The sequence below is a fragment of the Plectropomus leopardus genome, chromosome 17, assembly GCF_026936395.1.
Source record: "Plectropomus leopardus strain MGB_pleo_1.0 chromosome 17, ASM2693639v1, whole genome shotgun sequence".
NCBI lineage: Eukaryota > Metazoa > Chordata > Actinopteri > Perciformes > Serranidae > Plectropomus > Plectropomus leopardus.
Window position 1 is genome coordinate 9507817 of NC_142192.1, and position 27085 is coordinate 9534901.

At 38.7% G+C, this 27085-nt stretch overlaps 1 protein-coding gene across 3 annotated transcripts in view; it reads left to right on the forward strand.

The window, feature by feature from the left end:
- tshz1 (teashirt zinc finger homeobox 1) overlaps nucleotides 1-27085 on the forward strand; it is a 200879-nt gene that overhangs the window by 112977 nt on the left and 60817 nt on the right. For all 3 annotated transcript variants that reach the window (XM_088090477.1, XM_088090476.1, XM_088090478.1), the window contains one exon: nucleotides 16075-16119. The gene's annotated coding sequence lies outside the window, so the exon portion shown is untranslated. The remainder of the gene's footprint in view (nucleotides 1-16074; nucleotides 16120-27085) is intronic.

Here is a 27085-nt window from a genome sequence, read left to right on the forward strand (position 1 = left end):
TGAAAGCCCTCGCAGCTCTCCACAATCAGCTAGCCATATCAGAGCTTATATTTCATCCTGCTATTGTGATGTCATCACCAGGCGCAGGCATAATACATAATTCCCTGTGTTATGACAAACTGTGGCCTCAGGCCAGAGAGGTATATGAACGCTTTTGGGCCCATGTCAAGTCCATGCCATTTGTGCTGGAATAATCGCTCTCGGCTTGTTGGTGGATCATATGAAATGAGGGCTGGCATCTAACAACAAATAGGTCAGGGCTATTTGAATAAAAAGTGAAGAAGTCAAATGAATGGCTTTACAGCGGCTCTGATGCCTGCATTCTACCTCGCTCTCTTTTTCCTCACTCCTTCCCATTGCATTCATATACACTAATATACTCTCTCTCTTTCTCCCACTCTTCCTTAGACACACACACACATTTAGTTCTCAAAATAGTAAGTAGTACAGTGATGGCGATAAGATCAGTGATTTACCTACTTTGGTTTCAACTCTGCTATTGGTTAAGAAAGGAATACATCACAATTTGTTCACTTAACATTTTTCATTTTTTTCTGATGAATAAAAACGCGCACTAAGGAAAACTAACTACTGTATCTATAGCAAGTGATGTTTCAGAGTAAAGGCTCATTCATGCTCAGCTTAAGATACATATATGGATAGAGCCTTCTGTCTGTCCTCTGCATTCATTTTGTCAGTATTTGTGCACATTTTCTGACACTTATTGATACGGACATAACGTAGAAGTGGAGGGGACAGTGTAATGTAGTTCAAGCAAGATCATACCATAAGATGACAAAGACATTTAAAAAAAAAAGTTGAATACAGCAAATTGGTATAGTGAAAAGAATTTTTCGCCATATTTGTGGCCCATTTAAAAAGATTTACATCTACATTAAGAATTAACAGGCTTGATGCTGAGTGCCACAGATGAGGGAGGGACTGATGTGTGGTTGATTTTTGTCATTTCATGGGATTTGTTGATAATAGGCAAAATACCGATGTATGTACACCAAAATTATGTTGTTATTATTAATGCAGGACTCCTGGTCCATTTGGTCATTTTAGCAAAGCACGACTTTGCCAATTCATGTTGCATAGAGTCTAGATAACTGACTAGAAAACTGACTAAAAAGCAAAATGTCCTTGAGGCAAATCCCCGCCACCTGTATTCAGTGTTTGAAAACCTGCGCATAAAGACGGGCAGATGGTGGCTCCAGAGACGCAGGGTCCTTGTTGCTGTTTTCAGTCAGCTGGCCCCCAACCTCCACTCTCTCTCAGCCCCAAAAATCTTTATCTGCTACATGATGCATGAAAGCACACTGTCTTCTCATACAACTTTGCATGACCCCTGACCCCATCTGCACAGATGCAATATGACCTAGCTGCCACCATCCATTTTGGCCTGTGGAGTAGATTCAATGAATTTTTATTATGCTGCATGTGTATGTCACTCGGTTTGGCTCTTTCTTTTGATCTTCATCGCCACCGATGTGTCTTGGAAATGCATCACTGGGCGCTTCAGGATGAAGATGTCGAGCCATTGCAAAGAGAGATCTTTAGTCTAAGATTACGTCTTTGAATGTGGTATTCAGAAGTAATCTCCATAGTAAATTGCACATATTGGGTTTGTTTGTTTGTTTGTTTTTTACTTTAAATGACAATTCCAACAGGATTGTGCCAGGCAGATTTCCAACTATGCTTCCTGGCAGACTGAAGAGTGGACATTTGAATTCCTGTGTTTTTAAATTCTGGCAATCTCAACTGAAATTTTGGCATTGCCATTTGTAAAAGGCTTGCATGTGCTCAGATTTGTTCTTTCCAATTATTTTGGCCTATTCTTCTGATATTTTGGAGGCTCTGCAATGGTTCCCTATGAGTTTTCTATAAAGGGGATCTTCATTTTCATTATTCTTAATTTTAAATAACCAATTTAGGTTTGCAACAGTTTGTCCTCTTCACTAGAAAGCAGCCTGCTTATTCCAAATGGAGATATTCCTGAGATTTTGCTGGCGTGATGGTTTCTTGGATATGTGGATGGACTGTCTGTCAGTCTACAAGAAAGAAAGACGCTTGTGTGTTCGTCTGCCTTATTCAGTGTCTTTTTTGTTTCCCCTAGGAGCCTCTCAAATTGTCAGTGCCAGGCAACAACTATATGTTCCCCAGAGGGAGCCCAAATATCCAGGGAATCAGGCGTCATTTAGCCTGTAAGAGCCTTTTTCTTTCCCTGACACTCTGTATTGCCTTTTATTCCCCCCCGCCCCACTTCTCTTTCTATCTCCTCAGCAGTACAAACATTCAGTCTTTGATTTCACATTAGGTGGTCCCATTCATTCTCTCTCTAACCTCCTCACCTCCCAGCCCATCTTATTGATCAGTTTTTAATCTTTTTTTTTGTCTTATTGGATAATGATACATGACCAAATACAAGACAGGGCTACCCTAATGATGACTTTTAGAATTGATTAGGAAACCGTTATAGATATGTTTTTTCATTCATCTTTTAAGTTATGATTTGTCAAAAAAAAATCTATCTTGACCTCAAACTTGATCCCTCTTTTTCCTTGTACCATCCATTTTCATTTAAAATTATAGTATTTGTACATTTCTTTTTGTAGAAATACTCTGTCGTCAACATTACCATTTGTGTATCAGTTAGTCACCATGTTTTACCTTCATGAAGAAAGTGTTTTTCTGCATGCCTGCACAGTGACCAGAGAGTCCAAAAAAGCAAATCTTCATGAAAACCATTGAGGTGCATGCTCAGGCAGGCTGTATGTGTTTGGGAAGTACTAAGAATATGTCTGGATTAATGGGACTTAGATTACACAGCAAAAGTTCTTTGAGAGTTCATAAACAGATGTTTAAATATAGTTTTGCTGTTGTTAAAGAGTTAAATTAAATTCATTAAGAACGTTCGCCTTTTTTGGATTCTTCTGTACACTGTGGGAGCATGCGAGAATAGAAGTTTTCTGCACAAATTCAGTGCAACATTCATGAGTAACTGATGTGCACATATGTATTTTGCAGGTGAAGTATTCCTTTAAGAGAACCAACAAAACCCCCCAAAAAATATCTATGAAATTATATTCTTAACATACTCTTCGTATAGAAAGGAAGCATTATTTGTTTAAATATACTTAATTAAACATGCGGACAAACAATTTATTTGTGCTATGATTTAACAAATGGCATACGTTTATTGGGCTAAAGTAGTGCTTTTTGTTGGCATACTTTAACCTCTTGAACACAGCTTATAATGAATTTGCACACATTATATCATGAGTATGATCGTAGGACGATCAAGTGCTACCTTTTGCTAGAGTGTACTTTCATTTTAAGATTGGAGCATGAGCTCTCTACATAGAATTCATGGCGTCTTTTGGAAATGAAACCATTTATATCCCCACGTCACTGGTGGGACCCAAACAGATACATTGTTTAACCGTCATAGATGACAGGGATAAAGCAGGGATAAGGACATAGTACTGTAACGTTGTCCTGTGCGTGTATGTGTGTGAATATTTTTGTAAGTGCATGTGCTTACCTTCTTTATATGACCGTTAGTGACTGCACAGAGGACCAGAGATAAGAAAGATAAGGCAGTGTTTTAATGATAATGTGTGCCAGATCAGTAAAGATTTAAACATTCAGCCTTGATGTTTGTGCTCATATATGTACAGAGCAGTGTTTTCAAAAAAGGTTGAATGAGGTGAAAAGGGTTGTTTACATATTTACCCAGCCAATAACATCGCTCATGTTATACCTTGTTTTAGCTGTCATTCATAGTAATGCAGAACAGAAACTGACGGAGAGCAGATACCAAACCATCTTCTTCTGAAAAATGATACCGTTGTCTGAGAGGTGGGAATGCCAGAGCATGCATTTATGGCATCCAAATACGCTGATGATCCGCCAATGTCTTTGGACGAGGATCTTGAGAAACTGGTTCTGTGGATGCGTTGTGAAATATTAGAAAAGAGGGGGATTTTTTCATAAACTCCTCAAGATCTAAATCACATAAAGTCTTAAAATAAAAAGTTATGACTAGTAAGTTTTATTTGTACTTAAGCAAGACATATTTTGATTGAGCAAAATTTCATCAAGATATCCACAATAGATTCTTGTACTCTAGTGTGTGTATTTGTTCATTTATGCATGTAAATGAGTGATTGGTTGCCATTGAAACTAAGCTATTAATATCCACAAAGGGCAACTTGTCAGAATATCAAACATGCATATATGATATCCCTGCACATCTTGTTTTAATTTTGATATGAATGCTCATCTAACACACTCATACACCTCCCTCATGTCAGTGTGTGTGAGAGAGAGAAAAGCAACAGCAGTCAGGATGTGATGACTCAATTTCTTGACAAGGCTGGCACTGAGCAGCCATTTGGAAACTGAAGGAGATGCTGGCTGATGAGGAACTGCCACTGCCTATTAATTCATGCAGAGAGAGGGCACGTGGAGAGAAGGGCTCGCACAGAAGTTGTGTTGTGTGTTATCTTGAGTGTAAGGAGAAGCATGATCCTGTTACTTTTGGTGGTGTGCATGAATCAGCTTATGGGATTGACTCTGACCAGAAGTATTTCAAAGACGAGAGGCTAGAATGACAATAAATTGGCTGAATGATCTCAGGAAGAAGATGCAGCTTATGGATTTTGGTGAATCTATAACCTTTTACCAATGTATGAAATAGTTCCATTGGTGTTGGGTACTGGTCACATTGGAACTGATACTGGTACATGGAATTCAGTGCTAGTGCCAAATGGTACCCTTTTTTTGGTACTTTGGAGGCAATTTTGCATCCTGTCTGAAGCTGAAGCCAGTGGCTCTGCAGAGCTCTGATGCCACCCTCGGAGCTCTGTGGCTCGCTTCCCGGCTTTGGAGCACTTTGCAGCACTTCCGCCTCATGTCTAAACCTGGCATTCTCACTCGAATGCACTCTCAGGTACCTACATTTGGCACCAATGGATTTACCATGAATCAGTACTCCATCTGGCATAATTGGGTTGGTACCCTTAACAGTATCGAGTTTGGTACCCAACCCTACCTTCTGTTGTACCAACCATTTTGTCTTGTGTAGGGAACGGCTTACTTGGAAGATCAGTAGACAGTTTTCAGACAGGGGTGTTCTAGAGTGTGGCCCGGGCTGCCTCTTTCTGTCCAAATAGCCCATGTTTTGAGCTCATGCATCTTCAGGTAAATAGCCAACCCCAGCGGTGAACAAGAAGTAGCCCAACACAGACACTAGATCCATCATTTTTAGTTTTCTCTATGCTATATTTTACCTAAAGAACTTAAAGCACCATGTCAAATAGGATGAAGTCCAGTGAGACAACAGAGAGTTTGAGGTTAGCTCTCAGTGTCCTGCAGACAGGGAGACGAGGAGAGGGAGCAGCCAGACTCTCGTCCTTTCTCCTTTTTCCACCGAGCTGGTCCATTTTTCACTGCAGATGTGAATGGCTTTTGTCGCCACATACATAAGTAGTGCTTTTTGGGCCCGAGCCCAACCTGATAAATACGGACAGGTTGGGCTCGGGCTTCAGCTCACACAGGTCAGTTGAGTTCAGGTTGTAGTTTTTCGGACCATTTACTCAGACTCAAACCCTAATCACAGTAACCTTACTTGCCTAAACCTAACCTTTGTAACTTAATGTGAAATACATAACTTTCCATGAAGTACCTAAAGTCTTTCACTGGCGCTAGTTTGTAGGATATCATATATACCGTTGTATAATGATAAGTTGAGCTGTTACTTAAGTTTGCACTTTGCCCTTTGGATTCCAATCAAGAGATATTACAGCAGAAAACAGCATCTAAACAACCAAAGCCTCTTTTACCTTCTACATCTTCACATCTCTGTTTAGAAGTATTTCTCCTTGTTCAATAGTCTGTACTCAACCTTTTTTGTTTTTTTGGTTTTTTTTTACTTCCAGAGGAATCTAAAGGAAAACTTTGCCTTTGGATTGGATCTGTATTGTTTAGTGTTTTCCTGCACCTAAGCAGCTAAAACCTTACATTTACTGAATAAGTTGCCAGTGGTTTAATGTTTTTGTGTTTTTTTACTCTCCTCTGCACTGGGTATTTCTCTTTTATGCTGTTTGGTCAGTTATCAATGGGAATAAGAAAAACTCACTACCAGACAACAAATAGGAACAGAAATAAAAGCTAAGGAAACAAAGTGTAACTTTATGTACAGTATGTGAATGTACTGTATGAGGCCAACTCCACAGAGATCTGATTCAAGGTCGTTCAGTGGACACAATAGTGTCCTCTGTAGCTTATCTTCACTCAATCTCTGTATCACAACTGACAGAGAGAAAATAGCCGCATTCTTTGTACAGTACAGCACGCGCACGCACGCACACACACACACACACACACACACACACACACACACACACAAAGTAATCTATTCCCTATGAGATATAGATAACCCCAGAAACCACAGGTAACACACAAACAAATCACAAGAAGTTCACTTTATCAGCAGCCAAAGGAGACCTGGCAACCTGTCTCCTCGCTATTGTTAATCGTTCTTTCTCTCTCTCTCCAGCCTCCATCTGTCTTTCCCCCTTTTCTTACTCCCATGATCTCCCTCCCTCTCTCTCCTCCCTTCCCTCCAACTCTCTCTCTCCCTCTCTCACTCTTTCCTTGAAGCCCGCAATTTAATAACATCAAGTGCTGTCAGAGGAGGCATTGAAAAATGGCTTCTATAAAACATAACGGCCTTAATCAGAGTGCGCCGAGGATTCTCCCTGCTGCCGCCGACACCCCCCTCTCCTCCGCCCTCCCCCCAATCCCCGCCTCTAATGAATTAATGTTGAAATATGCAGGGGCTCAGTAGTCATTAGATGTGCGCCGTGAGACGTGATTTAAGATGGCTGCCTTTATGTGTCTGCCAGGCAAGATGGAGCGGGACGGGCCTGGCTGGACAGTGATTGTGTTGGCTGACTGAGTCAAAAGTGCTTTAAGACCACTCTTTGGTGAGACTGATGGGTTACCACAGGAGTTTTTCATAAGTATTGTTATGCTATGCTTTTGTTTCCTTTCTTCTTTAGAATAGGAAAAGCGGGGAAGTGCTTCATATTTAAGGAATGTTGTTTTCGTGTGAATATGGCCACGTGTCAAGTAGACACTAAGATGTTGGCGATTCAGGAAGTTTACGTCCTTTCACCATGAGCTTAGTATAGCATGTTTTAGCTATGATTGGAATTCTTTAATATATGCATTTCCAGCATGCCACCAAAGCAGCGGGTAACTGCTGTGACCTGTGATATTGTGGCCCTGATTAGCTTTATGTGCATGGTCATCTGCTGTGAGTGCAACCTTTCTAAAGGGAACATGTCTATTCCTCTTTCATCACTTTTTGTACTTTATTAACAGAGTCCCCAAGGATCCTTAAAAAGTCTTAAAAGTCATTGAATAAATCAATCCAAAAATAAGGTTTTAGATGGTCTTAAAATGTCTTAGACATAAAAGGTATGCTTTTATGAGTTTTTTTTTCTGACATGGCATTTAAATCTCAAAATAACAGATAACTTACAAAAAAAAAAGAAAAAGAAAAAAATCACAGAATACTTTTTGCAATACTGTCAACCAAAAACATGCTTTGTATTAAAGTAAATATTTGGGCAAAAAATTTCCCTAACCCCAAGTAAGTGGTGTCAGCCCAATTTTAGTTTTGTCTTAAATTTCATCCTGTCATTGAAAAAGTCTTAAAAAGTTTTAAATTCCACTTGCTGTAACCTGTAGGAACCCAGATTAACTATCAGTTAGAATGAATTTGAGTTGTTTCACACATCATTATTGTGTGTTAAGTGCTGTAGGAAAATTATTTAGCATTTTTGCACTTCCGGTCCTCTCATCTCCAAATCAGTGTGTCTTTTTAAATGGTTTTCCCTTTGTGTGTGTCTTTGTGTTTGTATATGTGGATTATTTCTTGTATTGGTTAGATACGTGAAGCAAGGCTCATGGTTCTAAAACACAGAATTTGTCCATATCCCACTCAGGAATTTTGAAGCTTTTGCACATCTTAAAAAAGACGATTGCTAAAAGATGGCTAAATGCTACAGACTACAGATAATCATCATGCTAAACAAGGCTTCACAGCCTCGCTGTGGGTGGTGACATTGAGGTGATGCCACAGTGGTGTAGTTAGTTTATAGCCTAATGTTAGCTTTTTTACTTGTGGCATTCTCTCAGACAACATTTGTTCACAGTGAGCGTTGAAACAGTTGATTCATGGATTAGACAAATACAGTTTATAATGAACTTCGAAATTTAAGTAATCTTCAAGAAAAGTATGTCAAAACTTCTATGGTTCAAGCCTCTTAACATGAATTTTGCTGAATTTCTCAGTCCTCGCGATAGTAAATTGAATACCTTTGGAATTTGAATTGTTTATTGACATGGCTTTATTGTTGTTTTATAAATCTAAGGATGAACCTTTCTTTCTTTAATGTTTTCATTCTGTGTCACATAATAAATACTTGTTCGCAGTCATAGTGTCATGCTGCTCAGAGTGCAATTTTGGGATAACTTTTTCCAAATATGGTAATGTTATACATTGACCTTGTATTATGTTTTCAATAAGAAAACCTCAGATGTAAAGGCTCTTATAGTCACACCTCGTCAGGGTGCTCTACAGAAATCAAAAATCCATGGTACTTCAATACGAGCCTTACCATCAAACAGTCTTCAGACGTGTTAAAAAAGGAAACATCAAAGTGGAGATGCTGTAACTTTTCTGAACATTTTCTGACAATGTTTCATTACTGCTGGGCAGGTCTATAATCTATTTCCTTTGAGACTTCCTTCTTAAGTCGAGAACACACAATTATGAGAGCTCTCATTCTGACGGCAGGGTGGAAATTAATTAATAAATAAACACTGAATTTTTACATTCATCAACATGCGGTAAGAATAGCTCTAATTATCACAGGTGAATTAACACTTTCATTTTTGTGTCAAAAAATTAATTGTATCCCTTAACAGCTATTCCCAGGGGGAAGTTAAAGAAGAGAATGGGGAAGGTAAAAGGAGAGGGAAAAAAAAACACAACAGTGCGGACCACCAGGAGTGCTAATTGCTGCTTTCAAAGCCTTGCATCAGTGTTACTGTCTTTCCACAAGAGTGTACAGTGTCCCACAGAGAGATGCCGTAGGTAGAATCTTGTTACAAATACACTGATGTCAAGTCTTGATCTTCAGGACCTAGCAGGGAGGTTCTCTTCATCTTCACTTAACCAGGCAAGCTGACCGACAACAATCCGTATTTAGAGCAGCAACAGTGTGAGGTGACTGTTACAGTGAGACAGGTTTTAACTGTAAGTCATGTGAGGCATTTTTACCCTGATGGCATGCCAGTTATGAATGTTGACTTTATTGGTAGTGCACAGACATTTATGTACAGGTAAATCTATCAGTTATAGCAAAGGTTCTGTGAAAAACACATGGCAAAATGTGACAAAGAAAATACTGATATAATGATCTAGTCCTTCTTTTAAGTTGCACGGCAACTCAGTATAGGGAGTGAGAGAAAAGAGTCAAACTGTACCATTGCTCTTATATCAATTTTGTCACGTTTAAATCTTAATGTATTTCTAAAGTAACCTGAAGTAGAGCTGCAACTAATGATTATTTTCATTATCAATTAATTTGTCAATTATTAATCCGATGAATAGATTAGTTTAGTTGTGAGAATATAGTGAAAAATGCCCATTGCAGAGCTCCCACAGCCCAAGGTGTTGTCTGTATGTTGCTTGTTGTGTCTGACCAGAAATACAAACCAAAATATATTCATTTGACTATTAAATGCAAATGGAGAAAGGTAGCAAGTACTAACAGTGTGGGAGCTGGAATAAAGGAATGTTTCGCATTCTACTTTCACTGCCAATGGACTAATCAATTAATGGACTACATGTATGTTCATCGTGCGGGCAAAAGTGGCCTAAATCAGATTTTTTTTTTCCTGCTTATATGTGACTCAGATCTGTGTGAACAACACAAATAACATGGAATCAAATACAGGTTACACTTTTGCAATGCGAATCAGTCAGATCAAAATTGATGCAACTTGTATTTCACTCTAGGTTGGGATTCTTGGAGTTTTTGATACTTAATGTCAATTTAAGAAGCCACAATATGATTGAGGCCATTAAAGAAAAAGGCACAACTCATTCCTACATTAAACCACTGATGAAAAAGTGTAATTTCAAGGTCCAAGCCACCAGTAGCTTTCTACAAGATGGTATTTCTAACCTGGCAGGCGCTTGTTTCACAGCAGCCAAGTAGTGTATTAAATGTTAGTTATTAAAAGTGAAAGTATTGAAATGGAAATTTAAAATAGAAGCATGCATTTCATGTCACATTCAGGGGCCACCTTTGGCCTGCGTGCTGCACTTTGAGCCACTATGCTTTAGATTGACATTTGTCACAGTTCTGTACTAATGGTACTCACTGCGCTGACAGATGGCGTTAAAAGTAACTCTTGACATCCTTAATTTTTTGACTTTGCATTCAGACAGACCCCTGTACAGAAGCAACAGATGTTGCCCCACAAAATGCCATAATTGAAAATGTAGTTTTACCTCAGTGGCCTTCGTGTTACTTCCATATGACAGCTTGCTGTGTATGATGCCTTTGTTATTCTTTTTGGGAATGCAGGTCAATTCAGACTGATCACTTCACGCTGGAATCTGGTGTTGGTCATATTTTTTAAAAAATATGTGAAGAACCAAACAAAAACATTGAATTTGAGCATTAACTCTGAACAGAGCACTAAGGCTTGCAGTGTGAATGCAGCCTCAATGTTTCAGCTCTGCTATGAAGTATTGTGTGGCCCTTTTTGAATTTCGGGAGAAAAACAAGATGAAAACTGAATAACTTTTAGACAAAAAGGGTAGTCTCGCTCACCTGTTTTTTGTCTAAGTGCATATTTGTCTGCCTGACTGATGGAACGTGTGATGCCCTGTGTGAGTGTCTTTAACTCTTCTCCCATTTCTTGTGCTAATGTCTGAGTGAATATCCTTGTACCTCAGCTGCAACTGAATGACAGAATGAGTGGGGAGTGAATGGAGGAATCACTTTATGCATGCGTACTGTGTGCATGTGTGGTCAGCCCACCGGTGAATACCGCTGCATTAGCTGGGCCATTAGCACATTTAGCTGTCTGTAATGCCCGACCGTTAGTGACACGTTTGAGTCCCCCCTCCACTTAGGCACCACATTTGATAGACAGCACTGACATGCTAGGTGACAGTAATGTCACTGTGTGGCAGAGAGTGGTGCCACCGATCTGGAGACCACATGAGATGTTGTTGGCCTTCCATCTCCAAAAAGAAAAAAAGAGAAAAAAGTTTGGTGATATTCCTTTTTTTTTTTTTTGTTGCTGTCAAAACAAAATCAATGGAAAGGCAAGCGTCTGTGAAGCCAGAGAAGTCTGAAATACCGTAGCCAATTCCTTGGTGCCATATACCGCCACACAAAAATAAGTCATGATGTTAACAATGGGAAGGTACCATTAATAAGTGCATTTTACCTTGTAATTGTTATTGTAATTGTTTACCCGGTAATTGTACGGTCAGTAACTGATACTGAAAAAAATGCACAATATTGCTCAATAGGTATGTGAAATTCTGGGCCTGTACCAGTGCTAATGCTTAAAATAAGAATTTGGCTAATAGCCGATACCAGTGTTTTTTTGTTGTTGTTTATTTTGTTTTTTGTTGGGTTCTGTATTTATTTAAGTTTTTTACCAAAAACTTCATTTTACAAGATTTCATTGAACACATCACAGAGTGTTACAATTATCCTTTGCCCAATACTCATTTTTACTGAATAGAGCTTCAAAGCATTTTCTTTTTCATAAATGTTCAGTAACCAACTTTGAGGACTTGTGTTAGGCAGGCACATATATTTTCAGACTATTCTGCATCCAGAAATAATGCTAGTAATAAACACTTAAGATAAGAGAACACTTACAGTCAAAGAAAAGTTAATACACAAGCTGCAGTTAGGGCTGTGCAATTTGACTATATATATACATATATATATATATATATATATATATATATATATATAGTCTGACAATAAAAAAAAGTCTATTGTTTCATATTATGCTATATAATTTATTTCATTTACATCATCTCATAACACTTTGTGCTTTGATTTAATTTTAAAGTTTGAATACTTTACTTAACATCACTATACATCACAGAAGTTTACTTAACTTTATACTTTCTTGAACGTAATAACAGTATTTTATTAAACTTCATTATAACAGTAGTTTATGTGACTATTTTATGGTAGTAGCTACTTCATTTGTAACTAGTTCATTTAATAATTTTGTATTTTAGTAATTTATAGTAGTTTAGAGGAGATTTCAAAATATTTATATATATATTGTGTCTCATGATATAGCCTATAAATATTGTAATATTATTTTAAAGCCATATTGCCCTAGCTGAGGTGTGCATTGAGAAATTTTTCCTTTCTCTCCTCATTGTCTGTCCATGCTGTGGTCAGACACTGTCGCTGTCAGATTAGTGCGAGTGTAAATCCAAATGTGGATGATGTGAAGTGCTTCTCAATCTCAGCTCAATATACTGCACACTGCCAGTTCACCATAAATGAGGCCATTTGATGAGCTAAGTTTGGACACAAGAGCCTAATGGCGGCATTAAAGTGGAGACCTGAGAGAATAGATGGCCGGACATCAGTCACTTTAATCACCTGTTTCATTATTCAGTGGATAGGTGCCACCTGGTCATACATGAAGGGTGTCAATGGGATCTGGGGTCTGTGGAGGAGTGAGACATCCTAAAGGGGAGCTGTGGCGAGTCCAGTCCACAAAAACCTCTTTATTTTCAGCAGCGGCAGGAACACATTTGTCTGGCTCAGCGACTGTGCGTTCGCTTTTTGAAAGATAGGAAATAAAAGAAATTGATTATATCTGTGTTGGTCCGATTCATCTTTGGAAATGAGGTCATTTCTTTAATCTCCTTCACTGGAGATTGCATCGTTATGATGAAAATCCAGAGAAACTGTGTTCACAGGGGTTGGAAGGTGCAGCAGTATTACAATCTGTTACTTCAAGTTGTGCTGTACTTTATGTGTTGGGCTGATTGAATGATTGGGGGCAGCTGGATGCAAACTGGAGTCCTAGTTGGGTGTGAATCTGGATCAGTTTGTTTTTCTGCATTATAATGGTGGATTTAACTATCTTGCATTCAGAGTAATACCAAAATTTAAGAGGTAACATCAAAATTCATGTTGGAAAAAAAAAGAAAAAACAAGTGATTGATCCCAAAGATGACCTATGCTTATGTGAACGGTTCATCTTAGCTTTGGTTTAACCCTTGGACCTCCAGCTGGCGGCCATGGGGAGTTGTTGTTTTTACAGTCTTGTTTAAAACTGATCTAAAATAAAAGTACAATAGCTAGGAAATTCATTCATTTTTTTGGAGCAGAAAGTTAAGACTTCTGTCTTATGCGCTTTAATTTTGTTTGTCTGCAAAGATATCATTAAGTTATCCTGCAAGCTGTCCCAAAGAAAACACGTAGTGGCACCAAATTAGCAGACAAACACATACAAATGTCTGTTGTATTTTTTTTATTTCAGTACTTTTATCAGTAATTATGGTTTATTGACCTACATAAGCTTTAAGATTTTAGGTCATACAGATTCTAGGGATATAAAAATTTTTTTAAAAATCTACCAACGTAGGCACTGGGGAAGAAGAAACTATCACAACACCTTTGCACTCTGCTCATAAAAAGAGAATATCTCAAAAATAAAAAATGAGCATAGTTGAAATAACTTATGGAGTGTTCAGAGACTTTTAGTTTATGCTTCTACATTTAGAAATCTTTTCGATCAGTATGTTTAGTGTGTTTATGTTTGCAAATGATGATTGATGATGATGATTTTTGTATTTCTTAAATTTATGACAACATTTCTCTACTTTTATCAATTGTTGTGGTTTATTGGCTTTCAAAACCTTTTTAGCTTTGGTTGTGCAGATTTTAGGGATATGAAGTATTTAAAAATACTCTGAGAAATGACATCACAGTAAGCAAAAATACCAACAGAGGCATTGGCTGACCATTTCTAAGGCAGAGTTCAAAGAGTTAAAACAGCCCCAAGCAAACCTGAACTCACCTCCAGTTGAAACATTTGGATTCTGGGTAAAGGTCAGGATACAGGAAAGGCAACCCATGCCTACAGGATGATCCACACTCTTGCATCTCAATGCGGTCCTACCGTCCACTTTCACAGACGCACACCACAGAGGAGATAAGAGAGAGAATAAGCTGTCAGCAGGCTGAGTTCGCCCGTCCCCTCTATATTCTTCACATTACTACAGAGAGAACAATGTGTCTGCAGTGGCAGGTGGCCATAGTTCATAATGTGCTGATGCTGACCAAGTGTCAGTTTGATCCATGGGATCGGTGAGTGGGACGGGGCTGTGGCTCCTGAATCCTTAAGCAAGCAACTGTGTGGTGCTCCTATGGGGACGGTCGGAGACATGATACAGATGAGACCGGCAACTATCTGCCTAATGGCAGACAGATACAAGGCAGAGAGAGGGGGGAAAGAGAGATGGAGAGGGAGAAAGACACTGGGCAGGACAGATGAGGGGTTGAGTATCACATTTGGAAGGCACAAAGGCAGATACTGCACTTGTCATTCTGTGTTATTTGTCATCAAGGGCCTGTAACACCGAAACTAATGTGCTGTATCTGTTACACAAACAGTAAATGTAAATGTTTGTAGGCCGCCATGTCGTAACAGTTGATGTTGCATGTTTAAACGAACTGCTGAGGCTGAAGATTTGCCTCATAAAAGAGATCCTCCATTTGGTTAAAAAGCAAACAGTGTCGTCAACACAGTCTGCTAGAAATGTTACTTTCAGTGTTTTGATAATGCATGATGGGGCATGAGATAATAATGGATGAGGTGGAGATTAGATGGCCTGTTAAGAAAAGGAACAAGGGAAGTCTGTTTGTAAATGTCTTCCATTATTTTTAATTTAAAACATGTATTGGGCTCGGTAAGAGAAACAATACAAACAGTGATTGCGACAGAAATATTTACTCAATAAGAAAATTAGAAACTTCAATAATTATTTATTTTACCCCTTTTTCCTTGTAATTTTTCTTAAACGAATTTTGGGCCCATGTCTTGTGAAGTTTTTTCCTGCCTCCTCTCCATGTTTTTGGAAGAAATCAATTTAATTTTGGCCACAATGTGGCTGATGTGCGCTAGGCCATTTTTAAGTCATCTCAAAGTGTGTTTCAAAGACAGAAGATACCACAGAAGTGTATCACCTGAAATAGAAACAATACACAATACACAATTCAGAAACAATCAGGTTCTGAATCTACTATCAGGAGATTTTAAGGGTAAGCACTAAAGTATCCATTTAAAGCAGGGGTAGGCAGTTTTATTTTGGTGTCACTGGGCAAAAGTGTCATAATATAGTCGAACATGTTGTTATTCAAGTGGTCTGAGAGAACAAGAGACTTCTGCATCTGTTGGCTCTGTTTTCAGGCTCTAGAAAATCTAGCCCTTGATTTTAATCTTTGGCCAATTTCAGTGCGAGGTTGTTTCTATTGGCTGTTGTACTACAAATGCACTTGCGTGTGCACATCACTTCAGTGAAAGTCTGATTTAACAGCAGTGAATTCAGCAGAGAGACTTGCTATATTTTAGTTCTGGCAACAACTGCATATACTTTAAAGCGACTCAAAAAAAGGAAGGACTAAAAGTAACTAACTAACTTAGTTAAATAACTAACTAAAAGAGAGTCTGAAAATGAACAAAATCACAAAAATAAATGCTGGATCAGCAAACTTCTTGTTCTTGCCATTACAAAGGTTGTACTTGGCGCTGGCCACTAGCCTGCTGCTACGCCTGGGTTTCTAAATGAACCCGTGCACATGTCCCTGCATATCTGATGGGAGGGGCTTGAGAAAGAAAGGGGACACCTGCATTAGGAATGTATTTTCTCAAATTTGGCTTTTATAAATATTATTTGTTTTATATTTTTGTGTTTTCCAGGTTTCTGCCTATCCCAGCTTAAATGCTCATAAAGCTCCTTCAAGGGTAAGTTCACAAATATCTATTTAATTTCTTTGATTCTGTATGTTGATATTAACTGACAAAAAAAAACGTTAGATGGTAAAACGTAGATGTTTTTTTTTTCTCTTTTCATATTGCTCAGCCTTAACCTAAAATAAGTTGAGGTATCTAATATTGTAGCTTGAAGAATTGAGTATTGTTGCTATGGTTACCTGCAGTATAGTATACCTTTAGCAGTGATTTAGAACAATGGTTAAACTGTTGACTGGACTGCCTGAGGTGTCCTGATATTTTACTGGACACCTACCAGCCAATCAGAAACAAGCATTCTCTGTAGTCATGGTACAAGATATGATGATATTTTGTGGCAGTAGTTCAGGCTGCATGTCTGTGCAGAATTTAAAATATTTGAGCACTGTGTTATATACTGAAGAAGTGGATTTGTAAAGGCCACAGCAGCTTCGGTAGAGAGATGTTCTTTTAGTCTGTGGCGCTGACACCAATAAACTCAACTTTGGAGGGACATAGTTAGGACACAGTTGTTTACACACACACACACACACACACACACACACACACACTCCTTGAGGCAGGTTTTGCAGTGAGCGATGAGCCGAGTGAGCGTGATCAAAGCAACAAAGCACAGCAGAAGAGACGCACACATCCACACATCCTGAGCAAAAAAAAAAAAAGTATAACTCACACACGCATCGACAGAGCTACTTTATCAGTCTCGGGATCTGACTCAACAGCATTTACATATTCAACAAACTGTCACATCCACAAATGCACTCTGGAGCCCGAGGCATTTGTTTGAAATGGATAAATTCATTAAGTGATGAGTGAAATACTTTCAGAGTGACAATATATTCATGTCACCCAAACAATGCACGTGATAAACTGTAACATGTAGCAGCGTGTCTGTGGATATAACAAAAATGTTTACTAGATACAGCTCAATTGTGACATGCAAAGAAAAAAAAATAGCGTGTGTTTTTAGTTAATCAGAGAAAGAAAAGTCAGACAGATAATAGAAAAAATGCAGAGAATCTTGATCATTTTTTAAAGATGTCCCCCCTTCAAATGAGAAAAATATGTATTTGTATGCAGGTATTTGTGCTTCTTAATATGCAGTTTACCCTCCACAACATCCCTGACCTCAGCTCATCTTCTCTCCTTGTCCCTCATTCCGCTCTTCCTCCTCTTTCATTTTTAACTCCTCTCTCCTTCCCTCTCTCTCTTTCTCTTTTGGTCTTCCTCTGCGATTTATTGCGCGGGGCAGGCAGACAGCAGAGAAACCTCCCTGTATGGAACGATCTGTCATCTCAACATTATCATCCAAACACACCGCCTTCCATATTGTGCTACAAGGGCTTGGGCAAATTGCTATTTTTATGGGACATGATAAAGGAAATGCTACCTTATGTTCACATTTTTTACTGCCCAATGTGAGAGTAGGACATGCCATGATTCACTATATTGGAAACTAGTCTGTGGTGTGTGTGTGTGTGTGTGTGTGTGTGTGTGTGTGTGTGTGTGTGTGTGTGTGTGTGTTGAACAATAAAAATGTTCGTATTGGTTAATATCGACAGTTCAAATCTTTATTTCTTAAGTTAAAGGCAGATTTTTGCTCCTGAGGGTTAAAGCAGCAATATGCTAAATTTTAGTTTAAACTGTTATTTATTGTCAGAATATGACAACACTTGCCAAACAACAGAACATTTTACAAATCTGAGGTATATTCAAAATAATGATATTCAATTAAACAATAAAAACAGAGATATTGAAATCTTAATTCTGGTTAGCAGCATGCCAAACTCTCTGGAAAGACGGTTTAAAACTTTTGTATATGTTTTAGCTGACAACGAAAACAGAATAGATAAAGAAGCCAAAAGTCTTAACTGTGATCAGTATTTTCTAAAAAGGTTACACAGTATGTAATTTCTCAGGGAGTTCAAATTAATCGTTTCTAAGATGCATTGCATAATCGATTATCGCCATGTAACGCAGCGTTTCCCCTTCAATCGTACAGTCCTGGCGGTGCGCCCGGCCAACGGGACCCCCCGCTAGGCCTAAATGTTAGCGAGGTTTGCATAGGATGTCGAAGTGTATTAAATCTTTCCCCTCAGGAGGTAGAAGCACTTGCCAACTGTCATGATTTTCGGGTCGGCACGTCCGCCCCAATATACGAAAGAGGAAAATTTGTGATCCACACATTCCTGTCCAAACCTAAGTAACTTAACCCAAGAGATTCATTTTACTGTTTTCTACCACTGACAAGAACAAGTAGGCATAATAACAAATAACACACGTTGCTGATCACACAGGTGATCAATAGATTGCAGCAGACTGACAGCATGGTGCAGAGGGGAAGGACAAACACTCAAGTTTTTCCTGACGGTGTCTGAACAGTTAAATATTTAGCGTGGAAAGTGATTTCTTCAGACTTCTACAGAAGAGAAGATTTTGTTTTAGTCAGACTTTAGATGGAATTCTTTAGAAATATGACGACGCATCGCTCTGTCTCTCATCCGGCTGCTCGATGCTGCTCTCGTGTTTATCAGCCTGTGGCTCAAATGATGTGAAAAACACTGTGAAGGGTTGGTAAACACACCCATTCTTGGTGGCACAAGAGTCACCAAAGAGGCAGGGGTGGGTCAGTAAAAACATCTGGTAGAGTGGCTCAAACGTCACTGAAAAATGCTGCGAAGTATTGGTAAAAAGACCTGGGATCTGTGGCTCAAACACTGCTGGGACATTTTTTGCATTAATGGGACTTTGGAATTTTAGGCCGTTGGAGCAATGGCATGGCACTGGATGTTCACCATGATCAACTTAGCATGCGTGTTTTTATTGCGATCTGCGTTAAAATCGTATATCATCCCATCTCTAATTATAACAACAAAAAGGTACAAGCGTCTTGCACTTTTGGTTTAAATTAGAGAAAAATGTATGCTACAGAACTGTACATTGCATTTGTTTATTCTTAGTTTCAAATAGAACACACACATGAATTATTTCTAATCTATTTGGGTCAACTACTGGTTCTCGTAAATCAAAAAGTCAGAGAGCCGGAAAGGGTAAAAGGGCAGAATAAAATGTGTGAGAGAGGAAAAAAAATAAGTCTAAAGGCAAAAGGTAAACCTATTACCATGTTCTGAGGGTAAGACGAGAGCATGTTGACTTCATCTGTCTGCTCTCTTTTCTCCTCTCCTCTCTCTTCCTTTCTCCTGTCTTCTTCCTCTCCTTCAATCCTTCTCTCCCCGAGCCCTCGGCGTGCCTGACAGCCAGCACTGCACCAAACTGACAGGCCCTCAAACCGTGGCCAAGAAAGCGAGCATTAATTAAGTCATTGCTGGACTGTAATTTCCTTGAGAAGTAAAAAAATTTCCTCACACGCGAAAAGGTTACCAAGACCTTTTCTGTGTCAAAATTACCATGCGTCATGAATATTAATGCGCTTAATGAAGACAACCTTTGGTTCATCAAGAATGTTCCAGTAGCAGGTGCCAAGCTGATAAACTCACTCGGTGAAGGCTGTTTTTTCAGTTTTTCCTCTATCTCTTTCTTCTTTTTTTCAGTTTTGTGTCAGATCCTCAGAGAGTCAGTTATTCAAATCAACATCTTCCTATCAGAATTTACTGACTCGCATTAAAACACACACACATCCAAACACCTCCTCCTCTTGTTCACTTTCCTTTGTCCTTGGGTTTGTTTCTCAGGCCTGCCGACTTTGGTTGTCAAATATGCAACATAATCGTTGATTTTAAGTCTTCATATCTCAGTCTGTGTAAGAGATGCCCTGTACTTTCAGCTGTATAATGACCATAATGTGCACTCGTTGTTAACCTTCCATCCCTTACCATCCCCCAGGTCTGGACTCAGATGCTATCCTATTTGGATGTAACTGCAAAATTTTTGAGAATTATTCAATTTCAATAAGGCGTTTCCGTTTTAACCGGTGGAGCTTTTGCATCATTGGTTCAATGAGCCAGGAAACTCACAGACCAATTTTCTGCATTAAACATGTCACGTGATGCTACTCAGCCAATCAGATCTGAGCATTGACACGGGGGAGATGAGATAAGCTGTTGGAGAAATAAGAGTCAGAGGAAAGTAATTTCACATGATGTGTTCCAAAGAGAGTAAAGTAGACAACAACCGGTTAGTGACGAACAGAAAAACTTTTACATGTTTATTCTTAACACGGGCACTTCCAAATCAGTATGTGACATTATATGTTTCCAGACTGTGTTCATATTATCAACATGAAACCTAAAAAAAGTGGATTAGTCTCTTTCAAGAATAGGAGGAAGGTCATGAGCAGCTTCACAAGAAATTACCCTAAATTAGAAAGGAATTAGTTGAGAGTTACAAAGAAATTACCTGAGAATTAGCACACAAAAAAAGAAAAGAAAAATGGTTAAAAAAAAAATGAAATAAAAAAGTATATCTCACTGAATCACTGAAACATAATACCAGTGAGGGATAGACAATCATACTGTTATGAACAAATCATCAGTTAGTTATGTACTCCAGAGCTTTCACTGCCTAAGAGTCTGCAGGAAATACTAAATGTTTTAGCTAATGTTTAAATATTTAAAAATGGTAATGAAAATCACGAGGTGTTCTTGGATTTTAGTGTGTAGTATAAAACAAGTTGCCCATTTTGGGGGATTTTTTTCATTTTGAGTCTTCTTATTAAAAAATTATTTAAGTATAAGTATTTTGTATAAAACATGAATTAGAGGTAGCAAACTATAACTTATAGCTTATAGATCATCATTTGCCATTGGTTTGACTCTTTTTTTTAAAGTCATGTTGAAGAACAAATATTTAAGGAAATTTATGTTCGATGCCTGTTTTCCTGGAATTATGTTGTGTCTTGACTGTGCTGTGTTTGGAGTCACTCGGTACATTTACTCGATGTTAGAAAAAGTGGCATTATTGTGTTAGTCCAACTAAAACTGCAGTTTTAAATTACATGTAAACAATATTTGTCATATTAGTGAAATCGTACAAAATTGAAGTCGAACTAACACACCTAGATAATGCGGTGAGGATCAGTCAGGCCTGAACTGGCCAAGGCTCTCTGCGCATGCTCCATAGTCCCCGCGCTGGGCTTTGACCCGGAAGTCGAAAAGCATAAATTCATAGAAGAAAGCTGGGAAAAAACAAAAGAAGAGGGGTAGCAAACAAAACAAGACAAAGTTACCAAACAAAGCATATGGTATATGAAATGTACAGCGCTGAAAAGTCATCCATATATTCACCATTTGACCTGTTTGGCGCTGGGAGAAGGTCCCACAGCAACTGGCTGAAAGGGGGCATATCACCGCATGTTGTGGTGGAGTCGGACATACTTCGGTCAATAAATTGATTCTCCCTGGTGCTTGTATACTTAGACAAGGACAGCAGTCCAATTAAATAGCCTAATCGAGCTATAACCGTAGCTCGACTTAACTGTGCTTGTAAACACACTATCAATGTACAAGAAGTCCAAGAGAAAGTCCTTCTGAGGGTTTTGCAGTGACCTTATATACAGAAACTTTGTTTCGTCTGCAGCTGATAATGCATTTTTGCATAGCTGTTCATTGTATAACTTGTAATTGCCACGACTTAAGTTGACTTTGCCTCAGAGTAAAACCTGCAATTTGCTCTTGATTGATGAATGCTGTCCTTGCTTAATCCCAATATCATTGGGTGGCCACAGTGACCATGCTCACATTTATTTTCATTTTCACACATTTATTTTGAAAACGTCATTTGTAAACAGTGATGGCAATGCTACATCACGATCGAGAGCAAGTCACCGACTGTCATTGATGGAGCCTTTGATCTATCAGCTCTGTGGATGAGCTGCCCCTGTGCTCCTCCTCCTCCTCCTCCTCCTCCTCCTCTGCCACGCCGCTGCCTATTATTTCCGTTGTGTAATTGAGATGCAGAAACATTGACAGAACTCATTTAGTGTGATGGAGAACTGTGTAATGTGGAAGGGAACACAGATTATTACATCAGTGCGAGCACACACAGAGGCAGATGGACACACACATGTTAGTAAAATAGAATGTAATTTGGCTTTGTGTTTGAAGAGCCTCTTCAGCTGGTCTCTACTTGTGGTCTCATGTAGCCGGAGAGGCAGAGGTGAGCGGAGGTGAAAACACGTTGGGTGATTGCTCCCTACACTGTTGGATCCCTGCGAGTGCGTGTACAGATGTTTATTAGTATTGCGCATCAGCATGGCTGTGAGGGGGGTTGGCTATTGAAATGGGCTTGCTCTGTTGTCTGGTGCTTTCATTAAGTCAGTAAACCCCGCACTTAAACAAGGAAATGACAAACAAGAGGTCACACTTGAAAGGTTTATCTGTGTCAAAAATATTAAGAAATTTCTCCAGTCTTCTCTTTGTTTCTCTCTCACATTGCTCTGCCTATTCTTCCTGCATCAGGATGACAAAGAAGGTGGTTCATCCTCTTGAGACAAAGGACCTCACTCACACACATGTGGACACACTTTCAAACACATACTCGCACACACATACACAAGAGCACTGAGGTCTGCTGTCATACACCTCTCATTAATTCCTACCTGTCAGCCGGCTCCCCCTACCGTATCGGCCCCCCGAAAGGTGACAGCTTTCCAATGACTGACAAAGGCTCTTTAGGTGATACAGAAGATCCCCAGCAACCGCCGGCTTCTGTAAAGTGCCCCTCAAATGTCACTTTTGCTGCTCCGAGACGTGCACACACACACACCCACACATAGTATTTTTAAAACAGAGGCCTGCTCTCAAGTCTTCAACCATCTTTGACATCCAGAGGCTATGGATGTCACAGAGGCCTCAGCTCTTAAAGCTTTTAACATCCGAGAGAGATGGCGTTGTTTGACAGTGCTATTGGTGGATGCTATTGTTGCGTGTCGTTTTCCCCCCGAGTGCATTGGATTTTCTTGTTGGTTTTTTTATTTTTTATTTTTCATCTGTTGTAAGAGGTAGATAAGGAAGAGCGAGAAACAGAACCAAACTTTCGTGTCCATTCAGCTGTCACACATTGAGTGGCAACAGCGAGCAATGTTGGTGTCGACTTGTACTACTTGGGAAGGGGTCAAGTACATAGAAATGTTGGCTTCTTGTGTTGACGTCATTCAGCTGTCGAGGCTCATTCCAGAGTGCAACCTTGCCTGTGTTCAGTGTTATCTGTGTTGTAGAGCTGGTAATGGCAGGCAGAGGCATGTAAAACATTTGACTGTGGTAAAACTTTACACCTGAGGAAGGAAGAGCAGGACAAGTGCTTCTTCTGCATCATCCTCAAGCATGTAATTGACACCTACGAGAGGTGTAACCGAATACAAATACATTATTTAGATATGCACAGAAAGTACAAAAAAAAAAAAAACATCGAGTTTTTCAGCAACACCCCCTTCCGACACCTATCTCCCAGTTGCCCCAATTTACCGTCAATGTTACACCACTTCCTCCCAGTGTACCATAAATTACTTACATTAGTCAAATCTCAACAGACAGACATCAAAACATCTTGTCACAATCAGTGGAATTCACTCTTTACAGCAGTGACACTCAACTCACTTTGCTTAGGGGCCACTTTTGCCAATTGACAGGAGGCCAGGGGCCAGTCGCAGCAGCCCTATGTGTCTAGGATTTGGGGACGTTTCTAGAAATTGAACATTTCTAGGATTTTGGCATGTTTCTCAGATTTGAGGACATATCTCAAATTTCACGAGGTTCCTAGGACTTAAGGATGTTTATTTGATTATATTCTCTGATTTTAGGATTTTTTTAGGATTTTATGACGTTTCTAGGATTTTAGGACATTTGTAAGATTAAAGGACGTTTGTAGGAACTTATATATATATACATATATATATATATATATATATATATATATATATATATATATATATATATATACATATATCAGATTTTAGGACATTTGTAGTTTTTAAGGATGTTTATATGAGGGTGTTTCTAGGATATTAGAGCATCTCTCTCATTTTAGGACATTTCTAGGATTTTAGGATGTTTATAAGATTTAAGGATGTCTGTAGGATTTAAGGATATTTTTAGGATTTTAGGACATTTGGGGGATTTTAGGACATTTTCAAAACATTAGGGGCTTACCTAGGACCTCTGTCTGGAGGTGCGGGGGATCCTCCACTGGCACTTTTTTTGATGAACAAGCTCTATTATTATGCATTCTGGCACATTACGTATACTTAAAGTACAAAAACAATTCCCAGTATGAATCACTTTATTTATAGTGTGAATTAGAAAATGTTTGGGGGGGCCACTCAGCACCTTGTCCGGGGCCAGATTTCGCCCACTGGCCATAAGTTGAGTACCACTGCTTTATAGCATTGTCAGGCAATCAAGACTTCTTTACTTCGTAAATCCTATATTAATGGAACTCCTCATACTTTAATACATTTTGTCTCATAATCAGATCCAGACTTTTTTTTTCAGTATTAAAGTCCAGGTAATGCAAGAACAAATAACTGTCACACCACAAAAAAATCGAATTTGAATTGTGTATACACTGATCAAAAATCAAAATTCACCACTTTTTTCCTTCACAATTTTAAAGGTCTAAGACTCTTTATGCACTCAAAATACTTAATTTACACAAATGTTGGTCTCAAATTTGTTAAATGTCTGTTAGTGGCATTTTATTGTGTGATAAATTGCACATTTTAGAGTGGCCTTTTGTTGTGAGCAACCCAAGGCACGCCTGTGTAGTAACAATGCAGTTTAATCAGCATCTTGATATGCCAAGTCTGTCAGGTGGATGGATAATCTTGTAAAAGGAAAGATGCTTACTAACACGGATTTCAACAACACTGTGACCAAAATAAATAAGTCTTTTGTGTGCATAAAAAAAGTTCTAAATATTTACCATAAACCTGTGTTACATGGGAGCAAAAGCAAACATGTTTCAAATTTTTGTAATTGTGAAAAAAATAATTCTCAGTGGGGGAATGTTTGCTAAAGTCTTGCCTATCCCAATATGGTGGCGACGAGGATGTATGGCAGCAACTAATCAAAATGTGTGGCATATTTGTGTATTAAAGTGACAACGCAGAGTTCCAGATTAGTTACTGATAACAGAGAAGAACAGCGCATCCATTAGTCCACCTCTATGTCACTCTCTCTGTCAAACACACATACACATACAGAGTGGCACCATGGCACTTTGTCCGTGTCTCTGTTCATCTCAGTCCCAACAGTTGTGCTACTATAATGCATAAAGTTGGCGGTTTGGGCATCTGTGGGTTGATAAATGCATATTTTTGCAGGTTGGCTTTCATAACAGGTTGGGTGGATTCAGGTATTAATAATAATTAATAGTTACCTTATAGACTGTACACTGTGTTGAGTTCGTGTCATAACTTGTGATTGACCTGCCCAAAATTATCCCAATTATAAAAAGGTAAAAAAAACAGTTAATGCTCTAACTTCACATTTCAGAAGCCTTCTATATACCTAAGTCTTTTCACATTTTCAGCAATTTTTTTTCACAAAAATGTGTTTGGAAAAAAATCTCTCATTTTACTTTTTCCAGATATTACAGTAATCCAGGTGATTGTTGTCTTTACAGTGCAAAAATGACTGCTGGTACCCAAAACAGCAGGACTTTTCAAAATTCAGACTAACAAACAATTTTCACCCTAAAATTAGAACTCTACTTTTTTAATTGCAATTCACAAAATTGATCCAAAAGCAAAATGATTAAAAAGCGGTAAAGAACTTAGTGGCTTGAAACATCTCTATCAGCGGGAGGGCCGTAAAAAGCATCTGGAACTAAAACTTGAAATCATTTTCTAATGACGTGGTTAAGCGAGCATCAGCTTTACACTGGTTGTTGCAGTTGAAGATAGAGAACGTGTGAGAGAGAGAGTGAGCGAAGGAGAGAGGAGCAGCTTATCAAATTAGCCAGTATTACACACTGTGACTCAAATGAAAAACACAACAGGGTATCACTGCTTAGAGAACAAAAGCCTTTGGTTTGTTGGTTCACTGTACACTTTCAGCCAAACTAAACTGGATGGTTGTGGCAGAGGAAAAAGTGCTCTGTGTAATTCAGACAGTTGAGCATGATGCTCACTGATTTTTCTAGCTCTGCCTATGTGTAAAAGGTACACAGCAAGTATAGACTAGTGTTGGATTGGAGCAGGAGTAGTATATCACAATTATATTCACATTTTGTTTTTTTTGTTTTTTCATAAATCTCTGTTGTCATAATGTCCACTGAAAATATTTCACTCTGAGAATATGTAGGTCTATAAGTGAGTGTCCAACTACTGTTTCTAGCGTGAAACATGGGAGGTTCTCTGTCCACACTAATTCGTTAAATATTCACTTAAGGTATTTCAAGTTACAAACCACGTACTGTCAGCTGTGCACTCACAATCACATTGGAGGGGTAATCACTCAAATGCTGGGTGACTACTTACTATCTTCTTAGGTTTGTTCTTTTTAAACAGAGAATACGTTGTGATATTTTCTGGAAATTATAAACAATATTGCCAACAGCATGTGGGCTTTTATTAGCAATGGTCATTTACCAGAAACTCTCAGCTCACTGGTGATCTCCCTTCTGCTATATCTACCTCTTAATTTAGGTTTTTGTAGTTAAATGAGGAGGTGCTGTGTGAATAATTTCTCATTTAAACTTTATGAATTTAGCTGTTACTTGTCCATTGCAGCGTTTCCAAAGCGAACGACAGGATTAACTATAACCAACAACAGTTCAGCTCAGGCCAGTTAGGATATTCCAGTAGAAAACAATGCAGGCAAACTGAATTTTTTCACTGTAGGAAATTCTTTGTTAATTTATTTTTAAATAAGAATTATTATGCATGTGAGTCTATTGACAGGCTTATTTTAATGATGATAATAATAATAGACGTTATTAGTAATGCACTTTAAATTTGGAACAAATCTCAAAGCACTACAAGATAAAAGACTTAGCATAAAAA